A 21038-nucleotide genomic window follows, 5' to 3' on the forward strand; every position below is an offset into this window, starting at 1 on the left:
TTCTCTATTTTCATACGTGTGGTAGTATAACTAGAGGTATTATGGTAACTAGAAATGCCGAGACACCATTGGTGGAGAAGGCTTGCTGCTCATTGGCCCAATGGTATGTAACACTAGTCACCCATTGGTTAGAGTTGTAAGGTAGCTCCGCCCTGTAAGGCGGGGTATAAGAGCCCGTGTGTTCCCCACAGCTTCCTTTCTGTACCTGAGCTGCTGGGGAAACATCTTGTCTATTAAAGCCTTCAGTTTTGGACTACAACCTCGCTTCTGTGGTCAATTGATAGTGCATCAATACGCCATTGAATCTGCTCTGCCATTCGATCATATGAGGTGATCTTGGGGGCAGCACGGTGGTGCAATGGTTAGCACTGCTGTCTCACGGCGCCGAGGTCCCAGGTTCGATCCCAGTTCAGGGTCACTGTCCGTGTGGAGTTTGCACATTCTCCCCATGTTTGCGTAGGTTTCACCCCCACAACCCAAAGATGTACAGGGTAGGTGGATTGGTCATGCTAAATTGTCCCTTAATTGGAAAAAAAGTGATTAAAAAAATATGAGGTGATCTAATTGAGACATATAGGGTGGGATTTTCCCACTGCACCGCGCCCGCCCCAAATCGGGCTCCGCACTCCCTTTAGGCTCATTTAAATATTCAGATGCCGCATTCATGCGGTGCCCGTGGTTGGAGTCACACATAGCACAAGGGGCCTCACGGTAGCATGGTGGTTAGCATCAATGCTTCACAGCTCCAGGGTCCCAGGTTCGATTCCCGGCTGGGTCACTGTCTGTGCGGAGTCTGCACGTCCTCCCCGTGTGTGCGTGGGTTTCCTCCGGGTGCTCCGGTTTCCTCCCACAGTCCAAAGATGTGCGGGTTAGGTGGATTGGCCATGCTAAATTGCCCGTAGTGTAAGGTTAATGGGGGGATTGTTGGGTTACGGGTTACGTGGGTTTGAGTAGGGTGATCGTTGCTCGGCACAACATCGAGGGCCGAGGGGCCTGTTCTGTGCTGTACTGTTCTATGTTCTATAGCACAAAGGAAAATGGTTGTGGTGGTTAGAGGACAATCATCTCAGATCCAGGACATCACTCAGGGTCGTGTCCTAGGCCCAACCATCTTCAGCTGCTTGACCAATGACCATCCTTCCATCATAAGTTCAAAAGTGGGGATGTTTGCAGATGACTGCACAGTATTCAGCTCCATTCTCGACTCCTCAGATAATGAAGCAGTCCATGTCCAAATGCAGTAAGAACTGGACAATATCCAGGCTCGGGCTGACAAGTGGCAAGTTACATTCGCACCACACAAGTGCCAGGCAATGTCCATCTCCACAAGAGAGGATCTAACCATTGTCCCTTGACATTCAATGGCATTACCATCACTACATCCCCCACAATCAACAACCAGCGACACCCACATCCCCTAAATTAATTTTAAAATTCAATGGCCGCACCTGCGAGGCCGCAACTAGGTGTCGTTTGGTGCTGGTTTCCAAAATCATGGACCAGTTGTGATTGCACCTCGGAGGTCTTGCAGGCCAATCGGGCCCCCCAGGTGGTCATGGACAGGGCAGGGTAGTACTCTGGCACACCCCTGGCCTCGGAGCACCTTGGCACTGCCAGTCTGGCAATGCCAACCTCGATATCATAGAACATAGAACATAGAACATAGAACAGTACAGCACAGAACAGGCCCTTCGGCCCTCGATGTTGTGCCGAGCAATGATCACCCTACTTAAACCCACGTAACCCGTATACCCGTAACCCAACAATCCCCCCATTAACCTTACACTACGGGCAATTTAGCATGGCCAATCCACCTAACCCGCACATCTTTGGACTGTGGGAGGAAACCGGAGCACCCGGAGGAAACCCACGCACACACGGGGAGAACGTGCAGACTCCACACAGACAGTGACCCAGCTGGGAATCGAACCTGGGACCCTGGAGCTGTGAAGCATTGATGCTAACCACCATGCTACCGTGAGGCCCCATCATGACAGTATGAACCTGGGCACCGCCACAGTGCCAGTGTCAAGTTGCCCAAGTGCCAGGGGCCGAGACCCGGGGGCCATGCCCATGAAAGGGAGGGTGAGGGGAGGTTTGAGGGGGCGAAAGAAAGGTTGTGAGGGGGCAAGGGGCATGTCCTGAAAGTGGCGGGTCTTGAAAGGGGGGATGTAGAGATCAGGCAGCCGCTCAAAATGGCGCCCTGATCTCTGAAGAGCCGGTCCTGCTGATGGGTTCGGCTCCACAGTGCAAGATATCTTCCTAAGTGCGGCCTCGATGAAGAGAAACTCCCTGAAACCCAAGAAAATGCCGTTGAATTGCGGTTTCAATCTCTGCACTGCAGCCACTAAGAAACACCCCGCCAAACGCGCCCAGAACCAGACTTGGACATTTTACGCGTGAATCACGCCCATAGAATTCTCAGGGGGCTTGACAGGGTAGATGCTGAGAGGTTGTTTCCCCTTGTGGGAGAGTATAGGACCAGAGGGAATAATTTCAAAGTAAGGGGCCGTCCATTTGAGACAGAGATGAAGGAGGATTTCTTCTCTCAGAGTAGAGGCGGGGTCGTTAAGTATGTTGAAGGCTGAGATAGGCAGATATTTAATCAGTAAGGGAATCAAGGGTTATGGAGATAAGAACATAAGAACATAAGGACATAAGAACTAGGAGCAGGAGTAGGCCATATGGCCCCTCAAACCTGCTCCGCCATTCAATGAGATCATGGCTGATCTTTTGTGGACTCAGCTCCACTTTCCGGCCTGAACACCATAACCCTTAATCCCTTTATTCTTCAAAAAACTATCTATCTTTACCTTAAAAACATTTAATGAAGGTGCCGCAACTGCTTCACTGGGCAAGGAATTCCATAGATTCACAGCCCTTTGTGTGAAGAAGTTCCTCCTAAACTCAGTCCTAAATCTACTTCCCCTTATTTTGAGGCTATGCCCCCTAGTTCTGCTTTCACCCGCTAGTGGAAACAACCTGCCCGCTTCTATCCTATCTATTCCCTTCATAATTTTATATGTTTCTATACGTCCCCACCTCATCCTTCTAAATCCAACGAGTAAAGTCCCAGTCTACTCAACCTCTCCTCGTAATCCAACCCCTTCAGGTCTGGGATTAACCTAGTGAATCTCCCCTGCACACCCTCCAGCGTCAGTATGTCCTTTCTCAGGTAAGGGGACCAAAACTGAACACAATACTCCAGGTGTGGCCTCACTAACACCGTATACAATTGCAGCATAACCTCCCTAGTCTTAAACTCCATCCCTCTAGCAATGAAGGACAAAATTCCATTCGTTTTCTTAATCTCCCGTTGCACCTGTAAACCAACTTTTTGCGACTCGTGCACGAGCACACCCAGGTCTCTTTGCACAGCAGCATGTTTTAATATTTTATCATTTAAATAAAATAGTGGTGTTGAAGATTATATCAGATCAGCCATGATCTCATTGAATGGCAGAGCAGACACGATGGGCTGAATGGCCTACTTCTGCTCTTATATCTTATTACCAATATTTGAATAAGCCTCTGGCTTTGGATGTTGCTAACACTAACATCCCTGTAAGGTCAGTATAAAAGCAAAATAAATTCTGCGGATGGCATCACTTGTGGAATTCTTTCTTTATTCAAATGTTTATTTGTAATATCTTTCTTCCGAGAAATGTGCTAATTGTGTGCTGTGGAAGTTGGAATACTGCGAACCGCAGATTTGTAGCCAAGAGTAGACAGGAAGATGGCAAACGCTGAAATACTGGGCCATTTGGATGTGATGGAGTTAATTTACACAAGAATGATCAGATTATTCTCATTTCAAAAATAAACAGATTTTTGAAAACTTTCAAAACTATCTGCTAATTATAATACAGTAAACAGGCTGGAGTTCTATGTTCTGGAGCCAAAGTGCTCCCACCAGCAGTGATTCGCTACTGGTCTCCGCTGGCGCTAGGTGGGGCCCGGAATGTGAGTCTCTCTCCTTTATCATGCTAATTTATGTATGGAGAAGATCTCGTCGGATCCAATCGGAAACCTCTTATCAGGCTGTCATTTTGAGCAGGCGGCCTGATACTGAGGTTTGGCAGCAGGCTCCCCTCCCTCCCAAAACAAATCCTGTCCACACGCCCCCCCCCTCCCCCACCCCGTGACAAGTAGGGGCATTCACCCCCACTCCCCGACCACAGAAATAACAGGTCACCCCCCACAGCATGCACGCTTGAGGGTGACCTGACACCCCCCACCACCAACCCGCCCCCCCCCCCATCTCTCCCATCAGAACCCCCAAAAGAGACCAACAACAGAGAGCCCCATCAGAGACCCCTATTAGTCACCCATGCCTGAAAGCTGAAGAGCAGTCCAGGCAGTACAGTGAAAAATAAATACATTTTCACCTACCCTTCCCTAACATCTGCTGCCTCAGATAAAAGAGTTTAAAGCAGCAACTGTTACAATGGTCAGAGGCTTCAAATCGAATCACCCTCATGCGTGCATGCTGTGGGAAGGTGACCCGCTATTCCTGTGGTTGGGGGTGGGAGGTTACCCCTACTTGTCAGCAGGGGGTCAGGATTTGCGTTGTGGGGGGAATGGGGATCTTCAGATGAACTTTGGGGCGCACCTCAATTATGTTCTGACCCCCTTGACCTACCTCCCTCTGGGTCCATCATGTCAGGGACACACTTGGGCTGATTTGCACGAAAGCCTGCACGGTGGGTTTCCCGCTCTGGGTGCTGGATCATAACATGGAGGGGGGTGGGAGTCGATACTCAGGCTTCAAGCCCGTTAATGACATTAACATTTATTTAAATGCCTGCTTTGCATCATCCCGCTGGCACGGAGCGGGTAGCACGCTAAGGCTGCCCGGCGGGGGATCAAAGCACCACAATGGGTTATCTGGGCCGGGATTCTCCGAGCCTCCACGCCGAATTGGCGCTCAGCGTGGGGGTGGAGAATGGGGCCTCAGACCCGCGATCAGGTCCGACAGTGGGACGCGATTCTCTGGCGACCGGAGCATAGGCACCAGTTGCGTGTGCGCGGCCAACACGGCGCCGGTCGGGGGCCGTTGAAAGAGGCCCCCACGCCGATTCTCCGCAGTTGACCGGCCGTTCCTGCCGGCGAGGTTAACGGATGGTTCCACCTGGTGGGAGCTGCGGTGGTCGTCCTGGTGGGGTGGCGGGGGGATCAGTCTCCGGGGGGGTCTCCACGATGGTCAGGCCCGCGATCGGGGGCCACCAATCGGCGGGCACGCGCGATCTAGGGGGGGCCCACCTTCTTCCGCGCCGGCCCACTGTGTGGCTCCGCCATGTTGCGCGGACCCACGGCCGACTGCCGCGCGCATGCGCGGTCCCGCGGCGAGCAGTGCAGAGCCACGTATGGCAGCTGGAGCAATGCAGAGCACTTTGGCGCCGTGCTGGCCCCCCTGTGGGCTACAGAACTGCTGGGCCAAGAAGCCCGTTGACGCAGACATGAAATACTCCTGCGTTTACACCGGCGTCAACACTTAGCCACATTTTTAGAGAATCCCTGCCCTGTTTTCCCTTTGACACTCCATTCTCTGCCCGATCAGGAATCTCCATAGGAGTGGCATTGAATGGAGAATCCCCCCCAGAATGTTTTGCTCATTGTATTCATCCCAAAACATGCAGGACAAGAATAGATAGCGATGTAGCACTGAATGGGTTAAGTTCCTAGAATTGCTCTCTTGCAGCCATCTGCAGGCCATCAGCTGCTATTGCAAAAGGACAGAAACAGGAACAAAGAACTCAGCCAAGGAGCTGTGATTTGAATAGGCATGTATCGTGCAACACTCCACTTGAGCTGAGCGACAGGTATAAGCAAAATCCGGCCCACATTACTTCACACGGGTGATTCAAAAATAAATTATACAAATCACCCAAATATATAATTTTTATTGATGATGTTGTGAAGTCTGTTTTGCCCCATCCTATTCCTGGCTCTCCAATGCTTATTTCACTCAGCACAGTTGATTTTCTTTTCTCTAGCCACACAGACAGACAACTTAGACCGCAGCTGCAGTACTGTGTGCAGTCCTGGTCGGCGGACTATAGGAAGGATGTGATTGCACTGGGGAGAGTGCAGAGGAGATTGACCAGGATGTTGTCTGGGCTGGAATGTTTCAAGAGAGACTGGACAGGCGGGGGTTGTTTTCTTTGGAGCAGAGAAGGCTGAGGGGGGAACCTGACTGAGGTGTACAAAATTATCGGGGCATTGATAGCATGGATCGGAAGATACTTTCCCCCTTAGCGGACGGCCAAAGATTTAAGGTAAGGGGCAGGAGGTTTAGAGGGGATGTCAGGCAAAACCTTTTCACCAAAAGGGTGGTTGGAATCTGAAACTCACTGTCTGAAAGGATGGTAGAGGCGGGAACCCTGACACATTTTAAGAAGTATGTAGATAAGTATTTGGAAATGCCATAGCGTACAAGGCTATGGGCCAAGTGCTGGAAAATAGGATTAGAATAGATAAGTGCTTGATAGCCAGTGAGGATACAATGGGCTGAAGGGCCTCTTTCCATGCTGTAAAGCCTTTATGACTCTGTGGGCGTAATTCAACCAAAATATTTCTCAGGGTTTGATTCAACTAATTAGGAACAAAGTCCGCGAGCGTGTTTGGCCGTGTGTTTCCCGACGCTCACAGCTCGCGTTGTATAAGTGTCCTCAGGGAGAATATGCAGCCGAGGCCGCATATAGCCCCGTTTTGTACACTGGGGATCTCTGCTCGCCGGAACTCCCCAGTGTAGTGAGAGGCCCCGAAGCAGCCCCCGCACCCCTAGCCCGAACACACTGTAGGAGAGTCCCCGGCCTCTCCCACACTCCCCCCCAATACCCACGGAGGGTACCCCAAGGTGCTCAGGTGGCACCGTTCAGCACTGGTCCCCACAAACAGGGACCAGATGGAACAGCACTCATGGGGGCTCCCAGGGGATTGGACGTGGCACCAACAGTGCTAAGGCACCACCGTGCCCAAAGGGCACGCAGCTGGGGGCCTCCAATCCCCTGGGAGACCCCCAACGAGAGCCGCCCCGTCAGGTCCACGTTTGTGGGGATCAATGCTCAACAGCGCCCACCCAAGGGGATAGATCCCAAAGCCTCAGGTACCTCTGGAATCTGCACATTAGAGAGAGACAACCTGTCTCGCTCTAATATGCAGATACGCCAAAAAGTGACCCAGCACACAATGGGCGGGATTTACATCGCAATGTCTCGCGAGATCACATTGCTTCTCACGAGGCGTTGTGAGCCGGGTAGATCCAGGGAGCGGGTTCTCCCGGATTTTATCGGCCACACTACGCCGGAGTGAGCTGCTTTTCGGGCACAGAGGGGCCATTGGATTGCGCCCAAAATGTCATTTTGGGCAAATTTGGCAGGGTTTTCTCGCCCGCTATTTGGGTGAGATCCACATGGTTCTTCAACAACTCTCAGGGCTGGATTCTTCCGCCACGCCCACTGTATGATCGCCACAGGCAAGACGCAGACAATGGAGAAGTCCATTGACCTCTGGTGCGATTCTCCAGTCGCTGGGATGCGAGGCCGGAAAATCCTGCCCTTAGACATTCTTTTGTGCCTTGGGGAGGTTTTCCCCAGTCAAGCCCATTGTTTGAAATTTTGTCAGAGATCGGGCCGCCATTTGGAAAGGGAGACCTGGGGTGTGATTCTCCGACCCCCCGCCGGGTCGGAGAATCGCCGGGGGACGGTGTGAATCCCGCCCCCGCCGTGTCCACCTACCCTGCATATCTTTGGGTTGGAGGCTGGATCTCAGGGAAAGGATCAGTCCCACTCAAGTGAGGTTACAGTGTGCTGGGCCACACTCTTGAAATGGGTTTTGATTTATTAGATTTTATACTATATTTGCGAATACTAAGGAGAATACATTAAGAGTTATATACATAGATTACTGTAGCTGTAGTGTGTTTTTTCTTGTTTGTAATTAGAACATAGAACATAGAACAGTACAGCACAGAACAGGCCCTTCGGCCCTCGATGTTGTGCCGAGCAATGATCACCCTACTTAAACCCACGTAACCCGTATACCCGTAACCCAACAATCCCCCCATTAACCTTACACTACGGGCAATTTAGCATGGCCAATCCACCTAACCCGCACATCTTTTGGACTGTGGGAGGAAACCGGAGCACCCGGAGGAAACCCACGCACACACGGGGAGGACGTGCAGACTCCACACAGACAGTGACCCAGCCGGGAATCGAACCTGGGGCCCTGGAGCTGTGAAGCATTGATGCTAACCACCATGCTACCGTAAGGACAGCAAATTGCCTTCTCTGAAGGACATTAGTGAGCCATTGTTGTTTTTACAACAATTGGCAATGATGCCACGGTCATGATCAGACTTTATATTCCATGATCAGATTTTACATTCACTTTTCATTGAATTCAAATGTCATCATCTGCCATGATGGGATTCAAAAGCAGATCCCAGAGCATTACCCTGGGTCTCTGGATTGCTAGTCCAGTGGCAATACCACTATGCCACCACCTCCCCATGATGGCTTGAGGTTATCCAAAATCCTGTGGGCATATCTTAACTCGCACCAACACCTGTTCATCTATTATTCCTGTGCTCGCTGGCCTACATTGGCTCCCGCGATCAAACAACATCTTCATGGCAGCACGGTGGCGCAGTGGGTTAACCCTGCTGCCTCATGGCGCCGAAGTCCCAGGTTTGATCCCAGCTCTGGGTCACTGTCTGTGTGGAGTTTGCACATTCTCCCTGTGTTTACATGGGTTTCACCCCCACAACCCAAAGATGTGCAGGCTAGGTGGATTGGCAACAGTAAATTGCCCTTTAATTGGGCACTCTAAATTTTTTTAAAAATAACATCTTTATTTTAAAATTCTCATCCTTATTTATAAATCCCTTCAAGGCCTTGTTCCTCCCTTTCGCTGTAATCTTCTCCAGCCTAACAATCCTCCAAGATATCTGCTTTGGTTCCTTGAGCATCGCAATTTGAATTACTCCACCATCGGTGTCGGGCATTTAGTTGATCCTAAGTTCTGGAATATCCTCTCTAAACCTCTCCAGCTCTCTGTCTCGCTTTCCCCATTTAGTTCGCTCCTTAAAGCCTATCTCTTTGATCATGTGTTACTATATCATGTTAAAAGCGTTTTATAAATATTAGCTGTTGCTATTGTTGAGACTGAGACCAATTCCAACAACCCAAGTGCTGTCCTGCACTGATAACAAACATTAGCCCAAGGGGGAGCAAAAGAGGAAACCAGAGGAGTAAAAATCCCATTTCCCTGCCAAGTCTTCCTCAGAGGTGCATTAGATACCCAATTTACAGAGTTCCCCAATCTTTTAAAAATAAATTTAGAGTACCCAATTCCTTTTTTTCCAATTAAGGGGCAATTTAGTGTGGCCAATCCACCTACACTGCACATCTTTGGGTTGTGGGGGTGAAACCCCCAGGAGATGTGCAAACTCCACACGGACAGTGACCTGGGGCCAGGTTCGAACCCGAGTCCTCGGCATCGTGAGGCAGCAGTGCTAACCACTGCGCCACCTTGCCGCCCTCGGGGTTTCCAGTTTACATTAACATTTTTTTTCAGGATAGCTTGGCCAATCTTGTCAGCTTCTTTGGGAGCAAATGAAACTGGGAAGTGGTGGTCACCCACTGTTTCAGCATACATCCAGCTTGCACAAGCTGGCATTTCGACTACCTGTTCATTGACTGTAAGGAAGGTTACGGAAGACACCATTTAAATGAAAATTCTGTCTTATTTCTGGTGGGGCAACTACACAGAAAATGCGATCATAACCAAACACGAAATGGCCCTAACTCTCCAACCTTGGAACAATATGGCGGTTGGGAGAGGACCATTTGTCCAAATAATGATTTTAGAAAATGTACAACAGACATCTCCTCAGTGCCACTCTAAATAAATATTCTTAAAAAAAAATTATTGATGATTCTATTGAAATATAAATAGTGCTTATGAACCCTCAGCATTTTAAAATGAAAGAAAATCTTTCAGGAATTGCGAATGTTGTCAAAACAGGGAGAAATGGAATCCTGCCACCTAATGGTGTCACTTGGCAATTATAAAAATGTTCTAACAAGCTTCATGAATGTTATTTATATTCTGCTTCTTTCCCTGCATCATTGTTTCCCTCCCCTCTTGTACAGCTGGTGGCTCATGCTAAGCTATATATAGTGCTGGGAGCTTTTAGCCACCCAGTTTCTCCACACTGAGGCAATGTGTACCTGTGGGTCTGGTCCCATCTGATATCATTACATGTTTGAAAAACAATGGATGTTTAAGGTTAATTGAAATGGGAGGAATAAGCCTGTGGTGGCTCGAGAAAAACTCTGGAGGCTCCCAGTAATAACAAAGGAGTTTATTAACAAAAGGCAAAGGCTGTTAATTATACAGGTACAGAACACATTAGGATGGGTCCACACTTCCTGGGCCCCTGCTTCCAGAGCCCCACACAAACCCGCCATTGGATTGGCCGGGGTTCGCGATTGTCCCTGAGGTGGTCATGCGATTCACCAGGCCTGCCTCCTTAAAGGGGGCATGCTATCACATTCCCCGCCCACCCCCCTTGCAAATCCCTTATTACATTTCACACAATTACTATGTACAAGTTCCATTTACATGGCAAAAGTCACCCGGGGGAAAAGAGTTCATCAAAGAGTGAATCGGTCCAGGAACCTCCAAGTGCCTCCAGATCTCCGGAGTCTGCCTGCACATTTGACATTGTTCAAAGTAGTCAAATTGCCAATAGCCAATGATAGTACAGGAGGTACCGTATAAAGCTCAGGATCCCTGAAAAGGTAAGTTAAACAGTATTTAATAAACCAACACACAGTAAAGCAGCTTGCAGTCCAAAGGTCCTGACTGGGACTACCGATCACGCCAGTCCCAGTCCGAGTCAACTTTCATAAGGTAAATTTATGAGCCCCAGCTGGATGGGCCTCCACCCACTAGTGGGAGAGCTCATATTCCACAAGTTCACAGAGGGATCAATTGCAATGTTCCCGTGGATCTCATGAGGGTATTACACACCACCTCAATGGTGGAACTACCCACTAGTGGGGGAACTCATATTCCGCATCTCACGGCGAGATCAATTGAGTGGGCCCCATGGGTCTTGTGAGGGTTATTACACACCGCCTTGGTGATAGGAGAACTGACTTCACCACCCTCCAAAGGTATAACTGGCTGGGTTAATTTGGGAGTTGGCCCGCTGCTCAGGAACATTCATTAGAGTGTTGACAATACCAGTGGGACTTGTTTGCTCTGAATTGGGGGGGGTCATCATCGCCCCTCCAACCCCCCCCCCCCCCCCCCCACCCCACTTCTTCAAATGTCAACGTGCTTTTTATAAAATAAATTTAGAGTACCCAATTCTTTTTTTCCAATTAAGGGGCAATTTAGTGTGGCCAATCCACCTACCCTGCACATCTTTTGGGTTGTGGAGGCAAGACCCACACAAGCACTTTTTAAAAATAAATTTAGTGTATCCAATTCAGTTTTTCCAATTAAGGGGCAATTTGTGTGACCAATCTACCTAGCCTGGGTTGTGGGGGTGAAACCCGCATAAACATGGGGAGAATGTGCAAACTCCACACGGACAGTGACCCAGAGCCGGGATCGAATCTGGGACCTCAGCGCCATGAGACAGCAGGGCTAACCCACTGCGCCACCGTGCTGCCATCAATGTGCTTTTTGACAGTCCTTCCATTTACATTCACCACATATGACACAGGCTCTGACTGGGACACAATCCGTCCGGCTATCTATAGCGTCCCCGAAGCGAAGTTACGAACCAAGACTGGGTCCCCCACCCAGAACGATCTATCGCCCCTGTGTAGCCTGTTGACGTCTCTAGGAGGCCTGACATGTCTCGACCCTCCCCGCCAAATTAGGAAAAAGTATATCCAAGTGAATTCTGAAGTGACGGCCCATCAGCATTTCGGCAGGCATGGCCCCCTTGATGGCGTGGTGGGGATTGAATTGTATGACAACAAAAAGAAATCGGCAAACCAGTGGCATGGCAGTTCTTTCCACATGGTGTTCTTAAAGGTCCGAATGGCCCTCTCTGCCAAACCGTTGGACGCAAATGATATGCCATTCTTGGGTGGCATATGCCTTTGGCTTGAACAAAGGCTTGGAACCCATCCCGTGTAAAAGGAGTGCCATTGTTTGATATAATGGACTCCAGCAGCCCATGAATAGTGAACACTGGACTCCGACAGTCCAAGAATAGTGAACACTCTTGGCACAGTAGTTAACATTGCTGCCTCACAGGCAGCACAGTGGCGCAGTGGTAGCACTGCAGTCTCACGGCGCCGAGGTCCCAGGTTCGATCCCGGCTCTGGGTCATTGTCCGTGTGGAGTTTGCACATTCTCCCCATATTTGTGTGGGTTTCGCTCCCACAACCCAAAGATGTGCAAGGTAGGCGAATTGAACATGCAAAATTGCCCCTTAATTAGAAAAAATTATTGGGTACTCTTAATTCATGAGAAAAAAACATTGCTGCCTCACGGCGCTGAGGTCCTGAATTCGATTCTAGGCGCAGGTCACTGTCCGGTGGAGTTTGCAGATTCTCCCCATGTTTGCGTGGGTCTCACCCCCACAACCGAAATGTACGCAGGAAAGGTGGGTTGGCCACACCAAATTGCCCCTTAATTGGAAGAAAAGAATTGGGCATTTTAAACTTTTTAAAAATGAATAGGGAATACTCAGCGCAAGGCGCCCACTGTCACGGCCGAGGTCGTGGTCCCCAGCGTCTGTTTTGGCAACCACTTGGAGTCGGTGTCCACCAAAACTAAAAATATCGCCCAGGATAGGGCCCATGTAGTTAATGTGGATTCGGATCAATGGGCAACCTGGCCAAGGGTAGAGAGAGGAGGCGGGGACTGTTGAATCTGACAGGGTTGACACTTCTGTACCATTTCTTCCATGGCTATGTCAATGCCTGGCCACCATCTATAGCTGCGAGCCAGCATCTTCATCTATGTTTGGCCTAGGTGGGCATTATGCAGCTCCTCTAAGAGAAACCTCCTGGCTGGTGGCAGAACAACTTGCGAGCCCCACAAGATCACACTATCCTCCCAGGTTAATTCACCTTGGTGGGGTAAATAGGGCCTCAAGTGCTCGGATATATTATAGTGCCACCCTGATAGTGCCACCCAGTCTGAATTACCCTCTTTACTTTTGGTAATACGGGATCCCTTTGGGTCCAGTTATGAATGTGGCCAGCCAACACTGGCAAGGTGTCTAAGAAATTCAAGGCCAACACGATCTCTTGGCGTACTGGGAGAGGTGGTGCCCTTTACGGAAGGGGTATTCAGCTCAATGCATCTGCATGAGCAGTCTGCATGCCTGGCGATGCTGGTCGAAGCAATTGTAGGGCACCAGCAATAAGGTCCAACGCTGCCTCCTAGCTGAGGCTATTGGTGGTGTTGGTTTGCCCCCCCTCAAAAGGCCCAGTAGCGGATTATGGTCGGTGACTAGATCAAATTACCATCCATATGCATATTGGTGGAATCTCTTCACACCATGTAAAGACTGCTAAACCCTATTTCTCAATTTGAGCATAGTTCCACTTGGCTTCTAAAAGGATCCTCGAGGAAAAAGTGACGGGGTACGCCAAACCATTTCCCATCTTGTGGAATTTATTTTTTAATTTTAGAGTACCCAATTCTTTTTTCCAATTAAGGGGCAATTTAACGTAGCCAATTCCCCTACGCTGCACATTTTTTTGGGTTGTGGGGTGAGACCCACGCAGACACGGGGAGAATGTGCAAACTCCACACGGACCGTGACCAAGGCCCAGGATGGAACCCGAGTCCTCGGTGCCGTCAGGTAGCAGTGCTAACCACTGTGCCACCGTGCTTCCCCTCCCCATCTTGTGGATTAATACTGCCCTATACCATAAGGGGATGCAACATATGTGAGCACAATCAGTTTTCCAGGGTCGAAGTGAACTCACAGGTTTGAAAATTCCTCCTGAAGCTCCCTCCATTGATGCTTCTTTAGTATCTGGTGTAATGGTTCCAATGTTGTGGCCAAACCTGAAATGAATTTCCCATAATACTTTACCACAGCAAGGAACGATTTGATCTCACTTATATTCTTGGGTACTGGGACTTCATGGATAGCCTTGACCTTCTCTGAGGAGATATTGCATCTACTCAAAAACCCAAATATATCACGTCTGATGCCTAAAATGTACATTTTTCACATTTGAGATGGGCTCCCGCGTTCCTAAACCTTCTTTACACTTTTTTCAGGCTAGACATGTGGGGCGCGATTCTCCCGACTTACGAAAAATCGGAGAATAGCGGGCGGCGTAAATTTTTACGGACACGCTGGTCCGACGCCCTCCCGCTATTCTCCCCCCCCCCCCCCCCCCACGTCCACCTCCCGACACGAATCGCTGCCCGCCGTTTTTTTACGGCGAGCAGCGATTCTCTCCTGGCCGATGGGCCGATTTCCAAGGCCTTTACGGCCGTTTTTACAAGCGTAAAACACACCTGCTCTGACCGTTCGTAAAAACGACTGTAAGGTCCCGTTCTCGGGAACCATGGCACCGATTGGCATGGCCGTACCACGGCCGTGCCAAGGGTGCCATGGGCCCGCGATCGGTGGGCACCGATCGCAGGCAGCGGGTACTTACCCCGCACACTCTTTCTCCCTCCGCCGCCCCGATGGATCCATCCGCGGGGCTTCTGTGGGGCATAACGGCCCGCGCATGCGCGGGTTTCACGCATATGCGTGATGACGTCATCCGCGCATACGCGGGTTGGAGTCGTCCAACCCGCGCATGTGCGGCTGACGTCATCTGACGCGTCAGCCGTCGCTAACTTTGGCTAGCGGGCTTAACAAAATTCGTTAAGCCCGCGATGCCGGAGTTCACGGCCGCGCGATGCTAGCCCCGACCGGGGAGATGAATCGGTTCCCGGTCGGGGGGGCGGAGGCTGGCGTCAAACGCGCCCGTTTTTGACACCAGCTTCCCGCTTTTTCGTAACTCGGGAGAATCGCGCCCGTGCTCTTCAAGGGTGCTGCCGGTGGCTAACACATTGTTGAGATAAACCATCACCTTGGAATTTCCTTGAAGGAGGTTTTCCAACAAACGCTGGGAAATGGCGCAGGCTGGTGCAATACTAAATCGCAACCTCGTGTGCTGAAAGAGGCCTTTGTGCATATTTATTATGGGTATTTATTGTGGCAAACTTCTGGGACTCCTCATCCAACTCTAATTGAAGATTATGATGGTTGAGATCTAATTTAGGTGAGGCCTCTCACTAGCTTGATGTAGAGATCCTCGATCCAGGGGATTGGGGACTGATCCATGTGGGAAGTTTGATTTATGGTTAATTTGTTGTCCACAAGGTTTCCTTTGGGACAATCCAGATTGAGAATTGTGACTGTGCTGGCTGCCCATTTGAGAGAACTGGGACTGGATTCTCTGCCCCGTCGCTCCACTTTTCTTTTTTTAATATAAATTTAGTGAACCCAATTCATTTTTTTCCAATTAAGGGGCAATTTAGTGTGGCCAATCCACCTACCCTGCACATCTTTGGGTTATGGGGACGAAACCCACGCGAACACTGGGAGAATGTGCAAACTCCACACGAACAGTGACCCAGAGCCGGGATTGAACCTGGGACCTCGGCACCATGAGGCAACAGGGCTAACCTACTGCGCCACCCTGCTACCCTTCTCCACTTTTCTGCTTCGACCTGCCGGCGGGATTCACCATTACACCAGACGGTCAATGGGGTTTCCCATTGTGGGGCAGCCCCATGCCGTCAGGAAACCCCCGGGCGCCGGCAAAATGGAGAATCCCGCTGGCGGAGAATCCCACACATGAACCGATCTGATTATGTCCAGTTCTTCTAATCTCTTAAACTCTGCTTCAACCTTTTGATGAAGGGCATAGGGAACTGATCTGGCTGTAAAGAACTTGGTTGTCAAATAGGATTGAGGCAGATTTTGGCTTTGGTACCTTTCATTTGAAAAATGTCCTCAAACCTTCTCAAGATGTCTTAAAGGACACCAGTGACATTTAAAAAAATTTCCAATTCTATTCTTTTTCCAATTAAGGGGCAATTTAGCGTGGCCGATCCACCTACCCTGCACATCTTTGGGTTGTGTGTTGAGACCCACACAAACGTGGGGAGAATGTGAAAACTCCACATGGACAGTGACCCGGAGCCAGGACCGAACCCAGGTCCTAGCCATTGCGTCACCATGCCGCCTTGGCATAACTCAAATTAGTAGTAAAGTGGGAACAATTACCACCATAAGCACCATATAATGATTGAGTCACATATTTTCTAAGTTCTATTTTATTCATTTACAGAATGTGAGTATCGCTGGCTAGACCATCCTTAGTTGCCCTTGGGAAGGTGGTGGTGAGCTGTCTTCTTGATCAGCTGTAGTCCTATCAGGTGTAGATGCACTCACAGTGCTGCTAATGAAGGAATTCCAGGATTTCGACCCACTGACAGTGAAGGAACGACGATATATTTCCAAGTCTGGTAGCCACAGTACTATGGACTATGGCTATTCTAATTCAGCTTCTGGTCAATGGGAACCACCAGGATGTTGATAGTGAAGGATTCGGTCAGTGATGATAATGCCATTGAAGGTCAAGGTGCGATCCTCTCTTGTTGGAATGGTCAATGCCGGGCACTTGTCTGGCGCAAATGTTACTTGCCATTTGTCTGCCCAAGCCTGGGTATTGTCGAGGTTTTGCTGCATTTGGACATGGACTACTTCAGTATCTGAGGAGTCGCCAATGGGGCTGAACATTGTGCAGTCATCAGCGAACAACGTTACCTCAGATCTTATCATGGAAGGAAGGTAATTGATGAAGCAGCTGATGATGGTTGGGCCTATGACACTAATGAGGAACTCCTACAGTGAGATGCTGTAGCTGAAATAATTGGCCTCCAACCACCACAACCATCTTTCTTTGTCTGAGGCATGACTCCAACCATCGGAAGGTTTTCCCCTTTATTCTCATTGACTCCAGTTTTGCTGGGGCTCCTTGATGCTATACTCAGTCAAATGCTCCCTTGATGCCAAGGGCAGTCACTCTTACCTCACTCCTGGAGTTCAGAGGCTGGATTCTCCCAAAATGGGACTATGTCCCCATGCCGACGTAAGAACGCTGGTGTTTTACTCTATTCCTGGGACAAAGTGGAACTGATTCAATGACCTGCAGGGGGCTAGAAGGGACCCAGAGTAATTCACGCAGCTTTAGCTCGGATACAGGCCCCCCGCACTTCCGGTTTTGAGTCCGTGCATGCGCACGACAGCAGCCTCCAGCGGCCGAGCCAACGCCATGACGGACTTGGACAGCGGAGCCACACCGAGAAAAGAGACCCCCCGATCAGCCGCGCGTCCGAAAATCTGACCGCGTGGATCTGTCCCCCGGCTGCCAATAATGTCCACCCCCCCCCCCTTCAGGTGTCCGATCCCCCCCGCCCCCCACCAGGGCGGCCACGGACTGAGTCTGCAGCCGCCACGCGATCATCCCAACCGGCAATAGCAGGTTAGTTCCACACCGTCGGGAACTTGGCCGATCGGGAGCGGAGGATCGCTGGCCTGGCCTCTGATAATGGGCCCTCAGCCGTGTGGCGTATTCCGCGCTCACGCCGATTCTTGGGTCCTGGAGAACCGCTGGACCGGCGCTGGACCCGATTTCGGCGTGAAGTTTGTTCCTGGTTTGAACCAAGGCTGTAATGAGGCCAGGGCTAAGTGACCCTGGCGGTACCCAAACTGAACTTCAGTGAGCAGGTTATTGCTGAGGAAGTTAGAAGTAACTCATCAGTTATCCTCACATAGTAAAGAATGGTAGATTTTCAACATTGCGCAACTTTATCTACAACTTGCTTCTTAATAGTACTTTATGTAGCATATCCACCTGATCTCCCAAAGAACTTCACAGCCAATAAATTACTTTGAAATGAAGTCACTATTGTTTTGTTAGCAAATGTGACTACCAGGAAAGATACAGAGGCATTCCACAATCAGCAGTGAGATGAATGACCAGTTAATCTATCTGTAGTAATGTTGAGGGATCATTGTTACCAAGACCATTATCTGTTCTTCTTTGGAAAAAGAACAATGCGATCTCATACTTCCAGGCAGGCAATTTATCTGCGACAAAGGCATCCCTGGACCTGATCCATTTTCATCTATTCCTTTTCTCCGCCAATGTACAAGTAACATGGTGGTGCTTTTCTGCACTGCTGTATATAGTGTTATCACCCTAGTTGATGTTATAACGGGACAGGAAGATCCCAGAATGGGATTCTGGTTCAAAAGACTCCAACTTTTAGTTTTTCTTATAAAACACAGTGGAACAGCATCAGAGAACTTATAATTGTTTTTTTTAATATAAATTTAGAGCACCCAATTATTTTTTTTCCAATGAAAGGGTAATTTAGCGTGGCCAAACTACCTAGCTTGCACATCTTTTGCGTTGTGGTGGTGAGACCCACGCAAACACAGGGAGAATGTACAAACTCCATATTGGCAGTGACCCAGGACCGGGACCGACCTTGGGTCCCTGGTGCCATGAGGTAGCAGTGCTAACCACTGTGCCCTGCTCCACCGTGCTGCCCTAATAATTAGTTTTAACAACAAGAAAAAAACATTTATTAAACATGAAAGAATTGGATTACAATACAATACTCCTTTACTCCCCCCTTTAGCTTAACAAATACACACAAGGGGCAGCACGGTGGCGCAGTGGGTTAGCCCTGCAGCCTCACGGCGCTGAGGTCCCAGGTTCAATCCCGGCTCTGGGTCACTGTCCGTGTGGAGTTTGCACATTCTCCCCGTGTTTGCATGGGTTTCGCCCCCACAGCCCAAAGATGTGCAGACTAGGTGGATTGGCCACGCTAAATTGCCCCCCAATTGGAAAAAATGAATTGGGTACTCTAAATTTATTTAAAAAAAAAAACAAATACACACAAATTTAAAGGTTTAACATGGTATGGTGGCTCGAGATAATACATTGGAGACTTCCAGTAACAACAAAGGGGGGTTATTAACAGCAGGCAGAGGCAACTATATACAGGCACACAGCAATGATGGGTTAGGTCTTGACTCTCTGGCTCTGAGGTCCACACTGCCTGGGCCCCGGCTCCCAGGGCCCCACGCTTTCTCCCTATTGGTCAGAGTTTGCAGGCTCCTGCGCGATTGGTTCAGAGCCGGTCACCTGGACCACAAGACTCGCTCCTTAAAGAGGCCACGCTACCACATCCTTCCCCCCCCCCTCTAGTGCCTTATTTAATTTTACAAAATAAGCTATATACAATTGTTATGTATGAGTGACAAGGTAAAAAGACATAAGGGAGTCACACACTTAGTCATACCTTTGCGCCCTCGCAGACCTCCCCAGCTGGCTCCGCCGTCCCTATGGTAGTCTTGTTGCCTGCAGAAGACGATAGCTCAGGAGGCTCCACTTTTTCTGTGGGGCTGCTCACCTCACCAGCTTCCACCTGGACTCCAGGTAGGGCTGACTCTGAAATTCCCAGCTCTCTCCACTCTGGAACAGCCACAAGAGCACTAATGGCACTGATTGGAGCCATCTGTTCTGGAATGGGGTTACTTTTCCCTGTCTCCTCATGTGGTCAACATGCTTCTGCACAGTCCTGCCATTGACATTTACCACATACGTTACGGGTCCAGATTGGGACATGATCCGCCCAGCTAACCAGAGTGGGGCCGAGGTGAAATTCCGACCTAGAACCAGGTCACCCACCTGAAATGATCTGTCATCCTTTTGTGAAGTATGTTGACTTCTGTGGGAGGCCTGACGTGCCTCCACCCTCCCTGCCAAATTTGGAAGTACCAAGTCCAAATGAGTACTGAGGTAATGACCCATAAGCAATTTAGCCAGCATGACCCCATGGTGCCATGGGAGTCTTGTTGTAGAACAATAAAAAGTTGGTCAGCCCATTGTGCAATGGCCAGTCTGATTGCTTCCTCATAAGATCTTTTAAAGTCTGTACAGCCCCTTCCGCCAGGGATCCAGGCTGAAATGTGGCCATTCTGGTATGCTAAATTTCATTTGTCAGAACAAAGTGTTGCAAATCGACCCCAGCAAAAGGGGTGCCATTATTGGATACAATGGCTTCTGGAGGGCTGTGTAAGGTGTCCACAGTGGCCACTGATGTCATAGCTCCTATCACTGGGCAGCACGGTAGCATAGTGGTTAGCACACTGCTTCACAACTCTAGGGTCCCAGGTTCGATTCCCGGCTTGGGTCACTGTCTGTGCGGTGTCTGCACGTTCTCCCCGTGTGTGCATGGGTTTCCTCCGGGTGCTCCGATTTCCTCCCACAGTCCAAAGATGTGCAGGTTAGGTGGATTGGCCATGCTAAATTGCCCTTAATGTTCAAAATTGCCCTTAGTGTTGGGTGGGGTTGCTGGGTTGTGGGGTGCGGTGGAGGGGTGGGGTGCTCTTTCCAAGAGCCGGTGCAGAGTCGATGTAAATTCTATGAAACTTGTATGGAAAACCATTTGGAATGAGCATCTAACAGTACGAAAAACATCCTGCTCAAGAAAGGGCCTGCATAGTCAACATGCACTTGGGTCCATGGGCATTCCGACCACTCCCAAGGGAGATTGGCCGAAGGAGGTAACAATTGCTGAGTCTGACAGTGGATGCATTGACATACCACATTTTCGATAGTTTTACTTATACCCGGCCACCAGATTTGTTTTTTAAATTACGGAGCAATTTAGCATGACCAATCCATCTCCCTGCACATCTTTGGGTTGTGGGGGTGAGATCCACGCAAACACGGCCACCAGATATAATTGCGAGCCCGCATCTTAATTTTTGTCTGGCCCAGGTGGGCACTATATAATTCCTGCAAGAGGGGTTCCCTTGCTGGGGCTCGTACGATGGCTTGAGAGCCCCACAGAATTACTCCATCATCGGAGGTGAGTTCATCCCTGCAGGTTCAGCAGAGCCTCAACTGTTCAGGCTTCTCATGATGCCAGCCTGTTTGTATCATCTGTTTCAC

At 49.7% G+C, this 21038-nt stretch overlaps 1 long non-coding RNA gene across 1 annotated transcript in view; it reads left to right on the forward strand.

The window, feature by feature from the left end:
- Window positions 1-6062: 6062 nt before the first annotated feature.
- Window positions 6063-21038, forward strand: part of LOC119979132 — a 44231-nt gene continuing 29255 nt past the window's right edge. The window contains exon 1 of the long non-coding RNA XR_005463647.1: window positions 6063-6278. This is a non-coding gene — a long non-coding RNA (uncharacterized LOC119979132). The remainder of the gene's footprint in view (window positions 6279-21038) is intronic.

Source organism: Scyliorhinus canicula, chromosome 15, assembly GCF_902713615.1.
Source record: "Scyliorhinus canicula chromosome 15, sScyCan1.1, whole genome shotgun sequence".
Lineage (NCBI taxonomy): Eukaryota > Metazoa > Chordata > Chondrichthyes > Carcharhiniformes > Scyliorhinidae > Scyliorhinus > Scyliorhinus canicula.